Here is a 22487-nt window from a genome sequence, read left to right as displayed (position 1 = left end):
GTGGTTGTCACACCTAGCTATCTGAATATACTAACGACTGTGATATGTGGTTGTCCCACCTAGCTATCTGAAGATGAATATACTAACTACTGTGATATGTGGTTGTCCCACCTAGCTATCTGAAGATGAATATAGTAACTACTGTAATATGTGTTTGTTCCACCTAGCTATCTGAATATACTAACTATTGTAATATGTGGTTGTTCCACCTAGCTATCTAAATATACCAACTACTGTGATATGTGGTTGTCCCACCTAGCTATCTGAATATACTAACTACTGTGATATGTTGTTGTCTCACCTACCTCTTTGACTATACTAACTACTGAGTTATGTGGTTGTCCACCTAGCTATCTGAATATACCATCTACTTTTATATGTGGTTGTCCCACCTAGCTATCTGAAGATGAATATACTAACTACTGTGATATGTGGTTGTCCCACCTAGCTATCTGAATATACTAACTACTGTGATATGTGGTTGTCCACTTAGCTATTTGAAGATGAATATAGTAACTACTGTAATATGTGGTTGTTCCACCTAGCTATCTGAATACACTAACTACTGTGATATGTGGTTGTTCCACCTAGCTATCTGAATATACCAACTACTGTGATATGTGGTTGTCCCACCTAGCTATCTGAATATACTAACTACTGTGATATGTTGTTGTCTCACCTACCTCTTTGTCTATACTAACGACTGTGATATGTGGTTGTCCCACCTAGCTATCTGAAGATGAATATACTAACTACTGTGATATGTGGTTGTCCCACCTAGCTATCTGAAAATACTAACTACTGTGATATGTGGTTGTCCCACCTAGCTATCTGAATATACTAACTACTGTGATATGTGGTTGTCCACCTAGCTCTCTGAATATATAACTAATGTGATATGTGGTTGTCCACCTAGCTATCTGAATATATAACTAATGTGATATATGGTTGTACACCTAGCTATCTGAATATACTAAATACTGTGATATATGGTTGTCCACCTAGCTATCTGAAGATGAATATTCTAACTACTGTAATATGTGGTTGTCCACCTAGCTATCTGAATATACTAACTACTGAGATATGTGGTTGTCCCAACTAGCTATCTGAAGATGAATATTCTAACTACTGTAATATGTGGTTGTCCACCTAGCTATCAGAATATACTAACTACTGAGATATGTGGTTGTCCCAACTAGCTATCTGAATATACTAACTACTGTAATATGTGGTTGTCACACCTAGCTATCTGAATATACTAACGACTGTGATATGTGGTTGTCCCACCTAGCTATCTGAAGATGAATATACTAACTACTGTGATATGTGGTTGTCCCACCTAGCTATCTGAAGATTAATATACTAACTACTGTGATATGTGGTTGTCCCACCTAGCTATCTGAATATACTAACTACTGTGATATGTGGTTGTTCCACCTAGCTATCTGAATATACTAACTACTGTGATATTTGGCTTTTCCACCTAGCTATCTAAATACACCAACTACTGTGATATGTGGTTGTCCCACCTAGCTATCTGAAGATGAATGTAGTAACTACTGTAATATGTGGTTGTTCCACCTAGCTATCTGAATATACTAACAACTGTGATATGTTGTTTTCTCACCTAGATATCTGAATATACTAACTACTGTAATAAGTGGTTGTCCACCTAGCTGTCTGAATATACTAACTACTGAGATATGTGGTTGCCCACCTAGCTATCTGAATATACTGACAACTGTGATATGTGGTTGCCCCACCTAGCTATCTGAAGATTAATATATACTAATTACTGTAATATGTGGTTGTCAGCCTAGCTATCTGAAGATGAATATACTAACTACTGTGACATATGGTTGTCATACCTTGCTATCTGAATATACTAACTACTGTAATATATGGTTGTCCCACCTAGCTATCTGAATATACTAACTACTGTAACATGTGGTTGTCCCACCTAGCTATCTGAAGATGAATATAGTAACTACTGTAATATGTGGTTGTTCCATCTAGCTATCTGAATATACTAACTATTGTAATATGTGGTTGTTCCACCTAGCTATCTGAATATACTAACTACTGTGATATGTGGTTGTCCCACCTAGCTATCTGAATATACTAACTACTGTGATATGTGGTTGTTCCACCTAGCTATCTGAATATACTAACTACTGTGATATTTGGCTTTTCCACCTAGCTATCTAAATACACCAACTACTGTGATATGTGGTTGTCCCACCTAGCTATCTGAAGATGAATGTAGTAACTACTGTAATATGTGGTTGTTCCACCTAGCTATCTGAATATACTAACAACTGTGATATGTTGTTTTCTCACCTAGCTATCTGAATATACTAACTACTGTAATATGTGGTTGTCCACTTAGCTATTTGAAGATGAATATAGTAACTACTGTAATATGTGGTTGTTCCACCTAGCTATCTGAATAAACTAACTACTGTGATATGTGGTTGTTCCACCTAGCTATCTGAATATACCAACTACTGTGATATGTGGTTGTCCCACCTAGCTATCTGAATATACTAACTACTGTGATATGTTGTTGTCTCACCTACCTCTTTGACTATACTAACGACTGTGATATGTGGTTGTCCCACCTAGCTATCTGAAGATGAATATACTAACTACTGTGATATGTGGTTGTCCCACCTAGCTATCTGAATATACTAACTACTGTGATATGTGGTTGTCCACCTAGCTCTCTGAATATATAACGAATGTGATATGTGGTTGTCCACCTAGCTATCTGAATATATAACTAATGTGATATATGGTTGTACACCTAGCTATCTGAATATACTAAATACTGTGATATATGGTTGTCCACCTAGCTATCTGAAGATGAATATTCTAACTACTGTAATATGTGGTTGTCCACCTAGCTATCTGAATATACTAACTACTGAGATATGTGGTTGTCCCAACTAGCTATCTGAAGATGAATATTCTAACTACTGTAATATGTGGTTGTCCACCTAGCTATCAGAATATACTAACTACTGAGATATGTGGTTGTCCCAACTAGCTATCTGAATATACTAACTACTGTAATATGTGGTTGTCACACCTAGCTATCTGAATATACTAACGACTGTGATATGTGGTTGTCCCACCTAGCTATCTGAAGATGAATATACTAACTACTGTGATATGTGGTTGTCCCACCTAGCTATCTGAAGATTAATATACTAACTACTGTGATATGTGGTTGTCCCACCTAGCTATCTGAAGATTAATATACTAACTACTGTGATATGTGGTTGTCCCACCTAGCTATCTGAAGATGAATATAGTAACTATTGTAATATGTGGTTGTTCCATCTAGCTATCTGAATATACTAACTATTGTAATATGTGGTTGTTCCACCTAGCTATCTGAATATACTAACTACTGTGATATGTGGTTGTCCCACCTAGCTATCTGAATATACTAACTACTGTGATATGTGGTTGTTCCACCTAGCTATCTGAATATACTAACTACTGTGATATTTGGCTTTTCCACCTAGCTATCTAAATAAACCAACTACTGTGATATGTGGTTGTCCCACCTAGCTATCTGAAGATGAATGTAGTAACTACTGTAATATGTGGTTGTTCCACCTAGCTATCTGAATATACTAACAACTGTGATATGTTGTTTTCTCACCTAGATATCTGAATATACTAACTACTGTAATAAGTGGTTGTCCACCTAGCTGTCTGAATATACTAACTACTGAGATATGTGGTTGCCCACCTAGCTATCTGAATATACTGACAACTGTGATATGTGGTTGCCCCACCTAGCTATCTGAAGATTAATATATACTAATTACTGTAATATGTGGTTGTCAGCCTAGCTATCTGAAGATGAATATACTAACTACTGTGACATATGGTTGTCATACCTTGCTATCTGAATATACTAACTACTGTAATATATGGTTGTCCACCTAGCTATCTGAATATATAACTAATGTGATATATGGTTGTAGACCTAGCTATCTGAATATACTAAATACTGTGATATATGGTTGTCGACCTAGCTATCTGAAGATGAATATACTAACTACTGTGATATTTGGTTGTCCCACCTAGCTATCTGCATATACTAACTAGTGTAATATGTTGTTGTCCCACCTAGCTATCTGAAGATGAATATTCTAACTACTGTAATATGTGGTTGTCCACCTAGCTATCTGAATATACTAACTACTGAGATATGTGGTTGTCCCACCTAGCTATCTGAATATACTAACTACTGTAATATGTGGTTGTCACACCTAGCTATCTGAATATACTAACGACTGTGATATGTGGTTGTCCCACCTAGCTATCTGAAGATGAATATACTAACTACCGTGATATGTGGTTGTCCCACCTAGCTATCTGAAGATTAATATACTAACTACTGTGATATGTGGTTGTCCCACCTAGCTATATGAAGATGAATATAGTAACTACTGTAATATGTGGTTGTTCCACCTATCTATCTGAATATACTAACTACTGTGATATGTGGTTGTCCCACCTAGCTATCTGAATATACTAACTACTGTGATAGGTGGTTGTTCCACCTAGCTATCTGAATATACTAACTACTGTGATATTTGGCTTTTACACCTAGCTATCTAAATACACCAACTACTGTGATATGTGGTTGTCCCACCTAGCTATCTGAAGATGAATGTAGTAACTACTGTAATATGTGGTTGTTCCACCTAGCTATCTGAATATACTAACAACTGTGATATGTTGTTTTCTCACCTAGCTATCTGACTATACTAACTACTGACATATCTGGTTGTGCCACCTAGCTATCTGAATATACTAACTACTGAGATATGTGGTTGTACCACCTAGCTATCTGAATATACTAACTACTGTGATATGTGGTTGCCCCACCTAGCTATCTGAAGATTAATATATACTAATTACTGTAATATGTGGTTGTCCCACCTAGCTATCTGAATATACTAACAAATGTGATATGTGTTTGTCAGCCTAGCTATCTGAAGATGAATATACTAACTACTGTGACATATGGTTGTCATACCTTGCTATCTGAATATACTAACTACTGTAATATATGGTTGTCCCACCTAGATATCTGAATATACTAACTACTGTAACATGTGGTTGTCCCACATAGCTATCTGAAGATGAATATAGTAACTACTGTAATATGTGGTTGTCCCACCTAGCTATCTGAATATACTAACTACAGTAATATGTGGTTGTTCCACCTAGCTATCTAAATATACCAACTACTGTGATATGTGGTTGTCCACCTAGCTATCTGAAGATGAATATTCTAACTACTGTGATATGTGGTTGTCCCACCTAGCTATCTGAATATACTAACTACTGTGATATGTGGTTATTCCACCTAGCTATCTGAATATACCTACTACTTGGACATGTGGTTGTCCCACCTAGCGATCTGAAGATGAATATACTAACTACTGTGATATGTGGTTGTCCCACCTAGCTATCTAAATATACTTACTACTGTGATATGTTGTTGTCTCACCTAGCTATCTGACTATACTAACTACTGAGTTATGTGGTTGTCCACCTAGCTATATGAATATACTAACTACTTTGATATGTGGTTGTCCACCTAGCTATCTGAATATACTAACTACTTTGATATGTGGTTGTCCCACCTAGCTATCTGAAGATGAATATACTAATTACTGTAATATGTGGTTGTCCCACCTAGCTATCTGAATATACTAACAACTGTGATATGTGTTTGTCAGCCTAGCTATCTGAAGATGAATATACTAACTACTGTGACATATGGTTGTCATACCTTGCTTTCTGAATATTCTAACAACTGTAATATATGGTTGTCCCACCTAGCTATCTGAATATACTAACTACTGTAACATGTGGTTGTCCCACCTAGCTATCTGAAGATGAATATAGTAACTACTGTAATATGTGGTTGTCCTACCTAGCTATCTGAAAATACTAACTACAGTAATATGTGGTTGTTCCACATAGCTATCTAAATATACCAACTACTTTTATATGTGGTTGTCCCACCTAGCTATCTGAAGATGAATATACTAACTACTGTGATATGTGGTTGTCCCACCTAGCTATCTGAATATAATAACTACTGTGATAAGTGGTTGTCCACCTAGCTATCTGAATATATAACGAATGTGATATGTGGTTGTACACCTAGCTATCTGAATATACTAACTACCGTGATATTTGGTTGTCCACCTAGCTATCTGAATATATAACTAATGTGATATATGGTTGTACACCTAGCTATCTGAAAATACTAAATACTGTGATATATGGTTGTCCACCTAGCTATCTGAAGATGAATATACTAACTACTGTGATATTTGGTTGTGCCACCTAGCTATCTGCATATTCTAACTACTGTAATATGTGGTTGTCACACCTTGCTATCTGAAGATGAATATTCTAACTACTGTAATATGTGGTTGTCCACCTAGCTATCTGAATATACTAACTACTGAGATATGTGGTTGTCCCACCTAGCTATCTGAATATACTAACTACTGTAATACGTGGTTGTCACACCTAGCTATCTGAATATACTAACGACTGTGATATGTGGTTGTCCCACCAAGCTATCTGAAGATGAATATACTAACTACTCTAATATGTGGTTGTCCCACCTAGCTATCTGAATATACTAACTACTGTGATATGTGGTTGTACCACCTAGCTATCTGAAGATGAATATACCAACTACTGTAATATGTGGTTGTCCACCTAGCTATCTGAATGTACTAACTACTGAGATATGTGGTTGTCCACCTAGCTATCTGAATATACTAACAACTGTTATATATGGTTGTCCCACCTAGATATCTTATGATGAATATACTAACTACTGTGATATGTGGTTGTCCCACCTAGCTATCTGAAGATGAATATAGTAACTACTGTAATATTTGGTTGTTCAACCTAGCTATCTGAATATACAAACTACAGTAATATGTGGTTGTTCCACCTAGCTATCTAAATATACCAACTACTGTGATATGTGGTTGTCCCACCTAGCTATCTGAAGATGTATATACTAACTACTGTGATATGTGGTTGTCCCACCTAGCTATCTGAATATACTAACTACTGTGATATGTGGTTGTCCCACCTAGCTATCTGAATATACTAACTACTGTGATATGTGGTTGTCCACCTAGCTATCTGAATATATAACTAATGTGATATATGGTTGTACACCTAGCTATCTGAATATACTAAATACTGTGGTATATGGTTGTCCACCTAGCTATCTGAAGATGAATATACTAACTACTGTGATATTTGGTTGTCCCACCTAGCTATCTGCATATACTAACTACTGTAATATGTGGTTGTCCACCTAGCTATCTGAATATACTAACTGCTGAGATATGTGGTTGTCCCACCTAGCTATCTGCATATACTAACTACTGTAATATGTGGTTGTCCCTCCTAGCTATCTGAAGATGAATATACTAATTACTGTAATATGTGGTTGTCCCACCTAGCTATCTGAATATACTAACAACTGTGATATGTGTTTGTCAGCCTAGCTATCTGAAGATGAATATATTAACTACTGTGACATATGGTTGTCATACCTTGCTTTCTGAATATACTAACTACTGTAATATATGGTTGTCCCACCTAGCTATCTGAATATATTAACTACTGTAACATGTGGTTGTCCCACCTAGCTATCTGAAGATGAATATAGTAACTACTGTAATATGTGGTTGTCCTACCTAGCTATCTGAAAATACTAACTACAGTAATATGTGGTTGTTCCACATAGCTATCTAAATATACCAACTACTGTGATATGTGGTTGTCCCACCTAGCTATCTGAAGATGAATATACTAACTACTGTGATATGTGGTTGTCCCACCTAGCTATCTGAATATACTAACTACTGTGATAAGTGGTTGTCCACCTAGCTATCTGAATATATAACTAATGTGATATGTGGTTGTACACCTAGCTATCTGAATATATAACTAATGTGATATATGGTTGTCCACCTAGCTATCTGAAGATGAATATACTAACTACTGTGATATTTGGTTGTCCCACGTAGCTATCTGCATATACTAACTACTGTAATATGTGGTTGTCACACCTTGCTATCTGAAGATGAATATTCTAACTACTGTATTATGTGGTTGTCCACCTAGCTATCTGAATATACTAACTACTGAGATATGTGGTTGTCCCACCTAGCTATCTGAATATACTAACTACTGTAATATGTGGTTGTCCACCTAGCTATCTGAATATACTAACTACTGAGATATGTGGTTGTCCCACCTAGCTATCTGAATATACTAACTACTGTAATATGTGGTTGTCAAACCTAGCTATCTGAATATACTAACGACTGTGATATGTGGTTGTCCCACCAAGCTATCTGAAGATGAATATACTAACTACTCTAATATGTGGTTGTCCCACCTAGCTATCTGAATATACTAACTACTGTGATATGTTGTTGTCTCACCTAGCTATCTGACTATACTAACTACTGAGTTATGTGGTTGTCCACCTAGCTATCTGAATATACAAACTACTGTGATATGTGGTTGTACCACCTAGCTATCTGAAGATGAATATACCAACTACTGTAATATGTGGTTGTCCACCTAGCTATCTGAATGTACTAACTACTGAGATATGTGGTTGTCCACCTAGCTATCTGAATATACTAACAACTGTTATATATGGTTGTCCCACCTAGATATCTTAAGATGAATATACTAACTACTGTGATATGTGGTTGTCCCACCTAGCTATCTGAAGATCGAATATAGTAACTACTGTCAATATTTGGTTGTTCCACCTAGCTATCTGAAGATGAATATAGCTAACTACAGTAATATGTGGTTGTTCCACCTAGCTATCTAAATATACCAACTACTGTGATATGTGGTTGTCCCACCTAGCTATCTGAAGATGAATATACTAACTACTGTGATATGTGGTTGTCCCACCTAGCTATCTGAATATACTAACTACTGTGATATGTGGTTGTCCACCTAGCTATCTGAATATATAACTAATGTGATATGTGGTTGTACACCTAGCTATCTGAATATACTAACTAATGTGATATGTGGTTGTCCACCTAGCTATCTGAATATACTAACTAATGTGATATGTGGTTGTCCACCTAGCTATCTGAATATATAACTAATGTGATATATGGTTGTACACCTAGCTATCTGAATATACTAAATACTGTGGTATATGGTTGTCCACCTAGCTATCTGAAGATGAATATACTAACTACTGTGATATTTGGTTGTCCCACCTAGCTATCTGCATATACTAACTACTGTAATATGTGGTTGTCCCACCTAGCTATCTGAAGATGAATATTCTAACTACTGTAATATGTGGTTGTCCACCTAGCTATCTGAATATACTAACTACTGAGATATGTGGTTGTCCCACCTAGCTATCTGCATATACTAACTACTGTAATATGTGGTTGTCCCACCTAGCTATCTGAAGATGAATATTCTAACTACTGTAATATGTGGTTGTCCACCTAGCTATCTGAATATACTAACTACTGAGATATGTGATTGTCACACCTAGCTATCTGAATATACTAACGACTGTGATATGTGGTTGTCCCACCTAGCTATCTGAAGATTAATATACTAACTACTGTGATATGTGGTTGTCCCACCTAGCTATCTGAAGATTAATATACTAACTACTGTGATATGGTGTTGTCCCACCTAGCTATCTGAAGATGAATATAGTAACTACTGTAATATGTGGATGTTCCACCTAGCTATCTGAATATACTAACTACTGTGATATGTGTTTGTTCCACCTAGCTATCTGAATATACTAACTACTGTGATATTTGGCTTTTCCACCTAGCAATCTAAATACACCAACTACTGTGATATGTGGTTGTCCCACCTAGCTATCTGAAGATGAACGTAGTAACTACTGTAATATGTGGTTGTTCCACCTAGCTATCTGAATATACTAACAACTGACATATCTGGTTGTCCCACCTAGCTATCTGAATATACTAACTACTGAGATATGTGGTTGTACCACCTAGCTATCTGAATATACTAACTACTGTAATATGTGGTTGTCCACCTAGCTATCTGAATATACTAACTACTGAGATATGTGGTTGCCCACCTAGCTATCTTAATATACTAACTACTGTGATATATGGTTGTCCACCTAGCTATCTGAATATATAACTAATGTGATTTAGATGCACTATTGTAAAGTGGTTGTTCCACTGGATATCATAAGGTGAATGCACCAATTTGTAAGTCGCTCTGGATAAGAGCGTCTGCTAAATTACTTAAATGTAAATGTTATACGTGGTTGTACACCTAGATATCTGAATATACTAACTACTGTCATATGTGGTTGTCCACCTAGCTATCTGAAGATGAATATTCTAAGTACTGTGATATGTGGTTGTCCACCTAGCTATCTGAAGATGAATGTACTAACTACTGTGATATGTGGTTGTCCCACCTAGCTCTCTGAATATACTAACTACTGTGATATGTGGTTGTCAACAAAGCTATCTGAATATACAAACTACTGTGATATGTGGTTATTCCACCTAGCTATCTGAATATACCAACTACTTGGACATGTGGTTGTCCCACCTAGCTATCTGAAGATGAATATACTAACTACTGTGATATGTGGTTGTCCCACCTAGCTATCTAAATATACTTACTACTGTGATATGTTGTTGTCTCACCTAGCTATCTGACTATACTAACTACTGAGTTATGTGGTTCTCCACCTAGCTATCTGAATATACTAACTACTTTGATATGTGGTTGTCCCACCTAGCTATCTGAAGATGAATATACTAACTACTGAGATGTGTGGTTGTCCCAACTAGCTATCTGAATATACTAACTACTGAGATATGTGGTTGCCCACCTAGCTATCTGAATATACTAACAACTGTGATATGTGTTTGTCAGCCTAGCTATCTGAAGATGAATATACTAACTACTGTGACATATGGTTGTCATACCTTGCTATCTGAATATACTAACTACTGTAATATATGGTTGTCCCACCTAGCTATCTGAATATGCTAACTTCTGTAACATGTGGTTGTCCCACCTAGCTATCTGAAGATGAATATAGTAACTACTGTAATATGTGGTTGTCCCACCTAGCTATCTGAATATACTAACTACAGTAATATGTGGTTGTTCCACCTAGCTATCTAAATATACCAACTACTGTGATATATGGTTGTCCACCTAGCTATCTGAAGATGAATATACTAACAACTGTGATATGTGGTTGTCCCACCTAGCTATCTGAATATACTAACTACTGTGATATGTGGTTGTCCCACCAAGCTATCTGAATATACTAACTACTGTGATATGTGGTTGTCCACCTAGCTATCTGAATATATAACTAATGTGATATGTGGTTGTACACCTAGCTATCTGAATATACTAACTAATGTGATATGTTGTTGTCTCACCTAGCTATCTGACCTACTAACTACTGAGTTATGTGGTTGTCCACCTAGCTATCTGAATATACTAACTACTTTGATATGTGGTTGTCCCACCTAGCTATCTGAAGATGAATATACTAACTACTGAGATGTGTGGTTGTCCCAACTAGCTATCTGAAAATACTAACTACTGTGATATGTGGTTGTCTCACCCTTCTATCTGAATATACTAACTACTGTAATATGTGGTTGTCCACCTAGCTATCTGAATATACTAACTACTGTGATATGTGGTTGTCCCACCTAGCTATCTGAATATACTAACTACTGTGTTATGTGGTTGTCCACCTACCTATCTGCATATATAACTAATGTGATATGTGGTTGTACACCTAGCTCTCTGAATATACTAACTACTGTGATATATGGTTGTCCACCTAGCTATCTGAAGATGAATATACTAACAACTGTGATATGTGGTTGTCCCACCTAGCTATCTGAATATACTAACTACTGTGATATGTGGTTGTCCCACCAAGCTATCTGAATATACTAACTACTGAGATATGTGGTTGTACCACCTAGCTATCTGAATATACTAACTACTGTAATATGTGGTTGTCCACCTAGCTATCTGAATATACTAACTACTGAGATATGTGGTTGCCCCACCTAGCTATCTGAAGATTAATATATACTAATTACTGTGATATGTGGTTGTCCCACCTAGCTATCTGAATATACTAACAACTGTGATATGTGTTTGTCAGCCTAGCTATCTGAAGATGAATATACTAACTACTGTGACATATGGTTGTCATACCTTGCTATCTGAATATACTAACTACTGTAATATATGGTTGTCCCACCTAGCTATCGGAATATACTAACTACTGTAACATGTGGTTGTCCCACCTAGCTATCTGAAGATGAATATACTAACTACTGTGATATGTGGTTGTCCCACCTAGCTATCTGAATATACTAACTAATGTGATATGTGGTTGTACACCTAGCTATCTGAATATACTAACTAATGTGATATGTGGTTGTCCACCTAGCTATCTGAATATATGACTAATGTGATATATGGTTGTACACCTAGCTATCTGAATATACTAAATACTGTGATATATGGTTGTCCACCTAGCTATCTGAAGATGAATATACTAACTACTGTGATATTTGGTTGTCCCACCTAGCTATCTGAATATACTAACTACGTGTAATATGTGGTTGTCCCACCTAGCTATCTGAAGATTAATATACTAACTACTGTAGATATGTGGTTGTCCACCTAGCTATCTGAATATACTAACTACTGTAGATATGTGGTTGTCCCACCTAGCTATCTGAATATACTAACTACTGTAGATATGTGGTTGTCACACCTAGCTATCTGAATATACTAACTACTGTAATATGTGGTTGTCCACCTAGCTATCTGAATATACTAACTAATGTGATATGTGGTTGTCCACCTAGCTATCTGAATATATAACTAATGTGATATATGGTTGTACACCTAGCTATCTGAATATACTAAATACTGTGGTATATGGTTGTCCACCTAGCTATCTGAAGATGAATATTCTAACTACTGTGATATGTGGTTGTCCCACCTAGCTATCTGAATATACTAACTACTGTAGATATGTGGTTGTCCCACCTAGCTATCTGAAGATGAATATCTAACTACTGTAGATATGTGGTTGTCCACCTAGCTATCTGAATATACTAACTACTGTGATATGTGGTTGTCCACCTAGCTATCTGAATATACCAACTACTGTGATATGTGGTTGTCCCACCTAGCTATCTGAAGATGAATATCTAACTACTGTGATATGTGGTTGTCCACCTAGCTATCTGAATATACTAACTACTGAGATATGTGGTTGTCACACCTAGCTATCTGAATATACTAACGACTGTGATATGTGGTTGTCCCACCTAGCTATCTGAAGATGAATATACTAACTACTGTGATATGTGGTTGTCCCACCTAGCTATCTGAAGATTAATATACTAACTACTGTGATATGGTGTTGTCCCACCTAGCTATCTGAAGATGAATATAGTAACTACTGTAATATGTGGATGTTCCACCTAGCTATCTGAATATACTAACTACTGTGATATGTGTTTGTTCCACCTAGCTATCTGAATATACTAACTACTGTGATATTTGGCTTTTCCACCTAGCAATCTAAATACACCAACTACTGTGATATGTGGTTGTCCCACCTAGCTATCTGAAGATGAACGTAGTAACTACTGTAATATGTGGTTGTTCCACCTAGCTATCTGAATATACTAACAACTGACATATCTGGTTGTCCCACCTAGCTATCTGAATATACTAACTACTGAGATATGTGGTTGTACCACCTAGCTATCTGAATATACTAACTACTGTAATATGTGGTTGTCCACCTAGCTATCTGAATATACTAACTACTGAGATATGTGGTTGCCCACCTAGCTATCTTAATATACTAACTACTGTGATATATGGTTGTCCACCTAGCTATCTGAATATATAACTAATGTGATTTAGATGCACTATTGTAAAGTGGTTGTTCCACTGGATATCATAAGGTGAATGCACCAATTTGTAAGTCGCTCTGGATAAGAGCGTCTGCTAAATTACTTAAATGTAAATGTTATATGTGGTTGTACACCTAGATATCTGAATATACTAACTACTGTGATATGTGGTTGTCCACCTAGCTATCTGAAGATGAATATACTAACTACTGTGATATGTGGTTGTCCACCTAGCTATCTGAAGATGAATATACTAACTACTGTAATATGTGGTTGTCCACCTAGCTATCTAAATATACTAACTACTGTGATATGTGGTTGTCTCACCTAGCTATCTGAAGATGAATATACTAACTACTGAGATATGTGGTTTTCCACCTAGCTATCTGAATATACCAACTACTTGGACATGTGGTTGTCCCACCTAGCTATCTGAAGATGAATATACTAACTACTGTGATATGTGGTTGTCCCACCTAGCTATCTGAATATACTAACTACTGTGATATGTTGTTGTCTCACCTAGCTATCTGACTATACTAACTACTGAGTTATGTGGTTGTCCACCTAGCTATCTGAATATACTAACTACTGTGATATGTGGTTGTCCCACCTAGCTATCTGAAGATGAATATACTAACTACTGTGATATGTGGTTGTCCCACCTAGCTATCTGAATATACTAACTACTGAGATATGTGGTTGTCCACCTAGCTATCTGAATATACTAACAACTGTGATATGTGGTTGTCCCACCTAGCTATCTGAAGATGAATATACTAACTACTGTGACATATGGTTGTCATACCTTGCTATCTGAATATACTAACTACTGTAATATATGGTTGTCCCACCTAGCTATCTGAATATGCTAACTTCTGTAACATGTGGTTGTCCCACCTAGCTATCTGAAGATGAATATAGTAACTACTGTAATATGTGGTTGTCCCACCTAGCTATCTGAATATACTAACTACAGTAATATGTGGTTGTTCCACCTAGCTATCTAAATATACCAACTACTGTGATATGTGGTTGTCCCACCTAGCTATCTGAAGATGAATATACTAACTACTGTGATATGTGGTTGTCCCACCTAGCTATCTGAATATACTAACTACTGTGATATGTGGTTGTCCCACCTAGCTATCTGAATATACTAACTACTGTGATATGTGGTTGTCCACCTAGCTATCTGAATATATAACTAGTGTGATATGTGGTTGTACACCTAGCTATCTGAATATACTAACTAATGTGATATGTGGTTGTCCACCTAGCTATCTGAATATACTAACTACTGTGATATGTGGTTGTCCACCTAGCTATCTGAATATACTAACTACTGTAATATGTGGTTGTCCCACCTAGCTATCTGAAGATGAATATACTAACTACTGTGATATGTGGTTGTCCCACCTAGCTATCTGAAGATATACTAACTACTGTGATATGTGGTTGTCCCACCTAGCTATCTGAAGATGAATATACTAACTACTGTGATATGTGGTTGTCCACCTAGCTATCTGAATATACTAACTACTGTGATATGTGGTTGTCTCACCCTATCTATCTGAATATACTAACTACTGTGATATGTGGTTGTCCACCTAGCTATCTGAATATACTAACTACTGTGATATGTGGTTGTCCCACCTAGCTATCTGAATATACTAACTACTGTGATATGTGGTTGTCCACCTACCTATCTGCATATATAACTAATGTGATATGTGGTTGTACACCTAGCTCTCTGAATATACTAACTACTGTGATATGTGGTTGTCCACCTAGCTATCTGAAGATGAATATACTAACAACTGTGATATGTGGTTGTCCCACCTAGCTATCTGAATATACTAACTACTGTGATATGTGGTTGTCCCACCTAGCTATCTGAATATACTAACTACTGTGATATGTGGTTGTCCACCTAGCTATCTGAATATACTAACTACTGTAATATGTGGTTGTCCACCTAGCTATCTGAATATACTAACTACTGAGATATGTGGTTGTCCCACCTAGCTATCTGAAGTATACTAACTACTGTAATATGTGGTTGTCCCACCTAGCTATCTGAATATACTAACAACTGTGATATGTGTTTGTCCACCTAGCTATCTGAAGATGAATATACTAACTACTGTGACATATGGTTGTCATACCTTGCTATCTGAATATACTAACTACTGTAATATATGGTTGTCCCACCTAGCTATCGGAATATACTAACTACTGTAACATGTGGTTGTCCCACCTAGCTATCTGAAGATGAATATACTAACTACTGTGATATGTGGTTGTCCCACCTAGCTATCTGAATATACTAACTACTGTGATATGTGGTTGTACCACCTAGCTATCTGAATATACTAACTACTGAGATATGTGGTTGTCCACCTAGCTATCTGAATATATGACAATGTGATATATGGTTGTCCACCTAGCTATCTGAATATACTAACTACTGTGATATGTGGTTGTCCCACCTAGCTATCTGAAGATGAATATACTAACTACTGTAATATTTGGTTGTCCCACCTAGCTATCTGAATATACTAACTCGTGTAATATGTGGTTGTCCCACCTAGCTATCTGAAGATTAATATTCTAACTACTGTAATATGTGGTTGTCCACCTAGCTATCTGAATATACTAACTACTGAGATATGTGGTTGTCCCACCTAGCTATCTGAATATACTAACTACTGTGATATGTGGTTGTCACACCTAGCTATCTGAATATACTAACTACTGTGATATGTGGTTGTCCCACCTAGCTATCTGAATATACTAACTACTGTGATATGTGGTTGTCCACCTAGCTATCTGGTAATATACTAACTACTGTAATATGTGGTTGTCCCACCTAGCTATCTGAATATACTAACTACTGTGATATGTGGTTGTCCACCTAGCTATCTGAAGATGAATATACTAACTACTGTGATATATGGTTGTCACACCTTGCTATCTGAATATACTAACTACTGTAATATATGGTTGTCCCACCTAGCTATCTGAATATACTAACTACTGTGATATGTGGTTGTCCCACCTAGCTATCTGAAGATGAATATACTAACTACTGTAATATGTGGTTGTCCCACCTAGCTATCTGAAGATAATTACTAACTACTGTGATATGTGGTTGTCCACCTAGCTATCTGAATATACCAACTACTGTGATATGTGGTTGTCCCACCTAGCTATCTGAAGATGAATATACTAACTACTGTGATATGTGGTTGTCCCACCTAGCTATCTGAATATACTAACTACTGTGATATGTGGTTGTCCACCTAGCTATCTGAATATACTAACTACTGTGATATGTGGTTGTCCACCTAGCTATCTGAATATACTAACTACTGAGATATGTGGTTGTCCACCTAGCTATCTGAATATACTAACTACTGTGATATGTGGTTGTCCACCTAGCTATCTGAAGATGAATATACTAACTACTGTAATATGTGGTTGTCCCACCTAGCTATCTGAATATACTAACTACTGTAATATGTGGTTGTCCCACCTAGCTATCTGAAGATGAATATTCTAACTACTGTAATATGTGGTTGTCCACCTAGCTATCTGAATATACTAACTACTGAGATATGTGGTTGTCCCACCTAGCTATCTGAATATACTAACTACTGTAATATGTGGTTGTCACACCTAGCTATCTGAATATACTAACGACTGTGATATGTGGTTGTCCCACCTAGCTATCTGAAGATGAATATACTAACTACTGTGATATGTGGTTGTCCCACCTAGCTATCTGAAGATGAATATACTAACTACTGTAATATGTGGTTGTTCCACCTAGCTATCTGAATATACTAACTACTGTAATATGTGGTTGTCCACCTAGCTATCTGAATATACTAACTACTGTGATATGTGGTTGTCCCACCTAGCTATCTGAATATACTAACTACTGTGATATGTGGTTGTTCCACCTAGCTATCTGAATATACTAACTACTGTGATATTTGGCTTTTCCACCTAGCTATCTAAATACACCAACTACTGTGATATGTGGTTGTCCCACCTAGCTATCTGAAGATGAATTACTAACTACTGTGATATGTGGTTGTTCCACCTAGCTATCTGAATATACTAACTACTGTGATATGTGGTTGTCCCACCTAGCTATCTGAATATACTAACTACTGAGATATGTGGTTGTACCACCTAGCTATCTGAATATACTAACTACTGTAATATGTGGTTGTCCACCTAGCTATCTGAATATACTAACTACTGTGATATGTGGTTGTCCCACCTAGCTATCTGAATATACTAACTACTGTGATATGTGGTTGTCCACCTAGCTATCTGAATATACTAACTACTGTAATAAGTGGTTGTCCACCTAGCTATCTAAATAATCTAACTTCTGTGATATGTGGTTGTCTCACCTAGCTATCTGAAGATGAATATACTAACTACTGTGATATGTGGTTGTCCCACCTAGCTATCTGAATATACTAACTACTGTGATATGTGGTTTTCCACCTAGCTATCTGAATATACTAACTACTGTGATATGTGGTTGTCCCACCTAGCTATCTGAAGATAATATACTAACTACTGTGATATGTGGTTGTCCCACCTAGCTATCTGAATATACTAACTACTGTGATATGTGGTTGTCCCACCTAGCTATCTGAATATACTAACTACTGAGATATGTGGTTGTCCACCTAGCTATCTGAATATACTAACTACTGTGATATGTGGTTGTCCACCTAGCTATCTGAATGATACTAACTACTGTGATATGTGGTTGTCCACCTAGCTATCTGAATATACTAACTACTGAGATATGTGGTTGTCCACCTAGCTATCTGAATATACTAACTACTGTGATATGTGGTTGTCCACCTAGCTATCTGAATATACTAACTACTGTGATATATGGTTGTCCACCTAGCTATCTGAATATACTAACTACTGTGATATGTGGTTGTCCCACCTAGCTATCTGAATATACTAACTACTGTGATATGTGGTTGTCCACCTAGCTATCTGAAGATGAATATATTAACTACTGTGACATATGGTTGTCATACCTTGCTATCTGAATATACTAACTACTGTGATATGTGGTTGTCCCACCTAGCTATCTGAATATACTAACTACTGTAATATATGGTTGTCCACCTAGCTATCTGAATATACTAACTACTGTAATATGTGGTTGTCCCACCTAGCTATCTAATATACACTACTGGAATGTGGTTGTCCACCTAGCTTCTGAATATACTAACTACTGTGATATGTGGTTGTCCCACCTAGCTATCTGAATATACTAACTACTGTGATATGTGGTTGTCCACCTAGCTATCTGAAGATGAATAACTAACTACTGTGATATGTGGTTGTCCCACCTAGCTATCGTGAATATACTAACTACTGTGATATGTGGTTGTCCCACCTAGCTATCTGAATATACTAACTACTGAGATATGTGGTTGTCCACCTAGCTATCTGAATATACTAACTACTGTGATATGTGGTTGTCCACCTAGCTATCTGAAGATGAATATACTAACTACTGTAATATGTGGTTGTCCACCTAGCTATCTGAATATACTAACTACTGTGATATGTGGTTGTCCACCTAGCTATCTGAAGATGAATATACTAACTACTGTAATATGTGGTTGTCCACCTAGCTATCTGAATATACCAACTACTGTGATATGTGGTTGTCTCACCTAGCTATCTGAATATACTAACTACTGTGATATGTGGTTGTCCCACCTAGCTATCTGACTATACTAACTACTGTGATATGTGGTTGTCCACCTAGCTATCTGAATATACTAACTACTGTGATATGTGGTTGTCCCACCTAGCTATCTGAATATACTAACTACTGTGATATGTGGTTGTCCCACCTAGCTATCTGAATATACTAACTACTGAGATATGTGGTTGTCCACCTAGCTATCTGAATATACTAACTACTGTGATATGTGGTTGTCCACCTAGCTATCTGAAGATGAATATACTAACTACTGTAATATGTGGTTGTCCACCTAGCTATCTGAATATACTAACTACTGTAATATGTGGTTGTCCACCTAGCTATCTGAAGATGAATATACTAACTACTGTGATATGTGGTTGTCCCACCTAGCTATCTGAATATACTAACTACTGTGATATGTGGTTGTCCCACCTAGCTATCTGAATATACTAACTACTGTGATATGTGGTTGTCCCACCTAGCTATCTGAATATACTAACTACTGTGATATGTGGTTGTCCACCTAGCTATCTGAATATACTAACTACTGTGATATGTGGTTGTCTCACCTAGCTATCTGAATATACTAACTACTGAGATATGTGGTTGTCCACCTAGCTATCTGAATATACTAACTACTGTAATATGTGGTTGTCCACCTAGCTATCTGAAGATGAATATACTAACTACTGTGATATGTGGTTGTCCCACCTAGCTATCTGAATATACTAACTACTGTGATATGTGGTTGTCCACCTAGCTATCTGAAGATGAATATACTAACTACTGTGATATGTGGTTGTCCACCTAGCTATCTGAATATACTAACTACTGTGATATGTGGTTGTCCACCTAGCTATCTGAAGTTATACTAACTACTGTGATATGTGGTTGTCCACCTAGCTATCTGAATATACTAACTACTGAGATATGTGGTTGTCCACCTAGCTATCTGAAGATGAATATACTAACTACTGTGATATGTGGTTGTCCACCTAGCTATCTGAATATACTAACTACTGAGATATGTGGTTGTCTCACCTAGCTATCTGAAGATGAATATACTAACTACTGTGATATGTGGTTGTCCCACCTAGCTATCTGAAGATGAATATACTAACTACTGTGATATGTGGTTGTCCCACCTAGCTATCTGAATATACTAACTACTGTGATATGTGGTTGTCCACCTAGCTATCTGAATATACTAACTACTGTGATATGTGGTTGTCCACCTAGCTATCTGAATATACTAACTACTGTGATATGTGGTTGTCCACCTAGCTATCTGAATATACTAACTACTGTGATATGTGGTTGTACACCTAGCTATCGTGAATATACTAACTACTGTGATATGTGGTTGTACACCTAGCTATCTGAATATACTAACTACTGAGATATGTGGTTGTCCCACCTAGCTATCTGAATATACTAACTACTGTGATATGTGGTTGTCCCACCTTGCTATCTGAATATACTAACTACTGTGATATGTGGTTGTCCACCTAGCTATCTTAATATACTAACTACTGTAAGATTTGGTTGTCCCACCTAGCTATCGGAATATACTAACTTCTGAGATATGTGGTTGTCCACCTAGCTATCTGAATATACTAACTACTGAGATATGTGGTTGTCCATCTAGCTATCTAAAGATGTATATTCTAACTACTGTGATATGTGGTTGTCCCACCTAGCTATCTAAATATACTAACTACTGTGATATGTGGTTGTCTCACCTAGCTATCTGAATATACTAACTACTGTGATATGTGGTTGTCTCACCTAGCTATCTGAATATACTAACTACTGTGATATGTGGTTGTCCACCTAGCTATCTGAATGATACTAACTACTGTAATATGTGGTTGTCCACCTAGCTATCTGAATATACTAACTACTGAGATATGTGGTTGTCCACCTAGCTATCTGAAGATGTATATTCTAACTACTGTGATATGTGGTTGTCCCACCTAGCTATCTGAATATACTAACTACTGTAGATATGTGGTTGTCCACCTAGCTATCTGAAGATGTATATACTAACTACTGTGATATGTGGTTGTCCACCTAGCTATCTGAATATACTAACTACTGAGATATGTGGTTGTCCACCTAGCTATCTGAATATACTAACTACTGTGATATGTGGTTGTCCACCTAGCTATCTGAAGATGAATATACTAACTACTGAGATATGTGGTTGTCTCACCTAGCTATCTGAATATACTAACTACTGTGATATGTGGTTGTCCACCTAGCTATCTGAATATACTAACTACTGTGATATGTGGTTGTCCACCTAGCTATCTGAAGATGAATATATTAACTACTGTGATATGTGGTTGTCCCACCTAGCTATGTGAAAATACTAACTACTGAGATATGTGGTTGTCCCAACTAGCTATCTGATTATACTAACTACGGTGATATGTGGTTGTCTCACCCTAGCTATCTGAATATACTAACTACTGTGATATGTGGTTGTCCACCTAGCTATCTGAAGATGAATATACTAACTACTGTGATATGTGGTTGTCCACCTAGCTATCTAAATATACTAACTACTGTGATATGTGGTTGTCTCACCTAGCTATCTGAAGATTAATATACTAACTACTGAGATATGTGGTTGTCCACCTAGCTATCTGAATATA

Source organism: Salmo salar, chromosome 09 (assembly GCF_965601325.2).
Source record: "Salmo salar chromosome 09, fSalSal1, whole genome shotgun sequence".
Classification (NCBI taxonomy): Eukaryota; Metazoa; Chordata; class Actinopteri; order Salmoniformes; family Salmonidae; genus Salmo; species Salmo salar.
Note: the sequence above shows the minus strand (reverse complement) of the source record.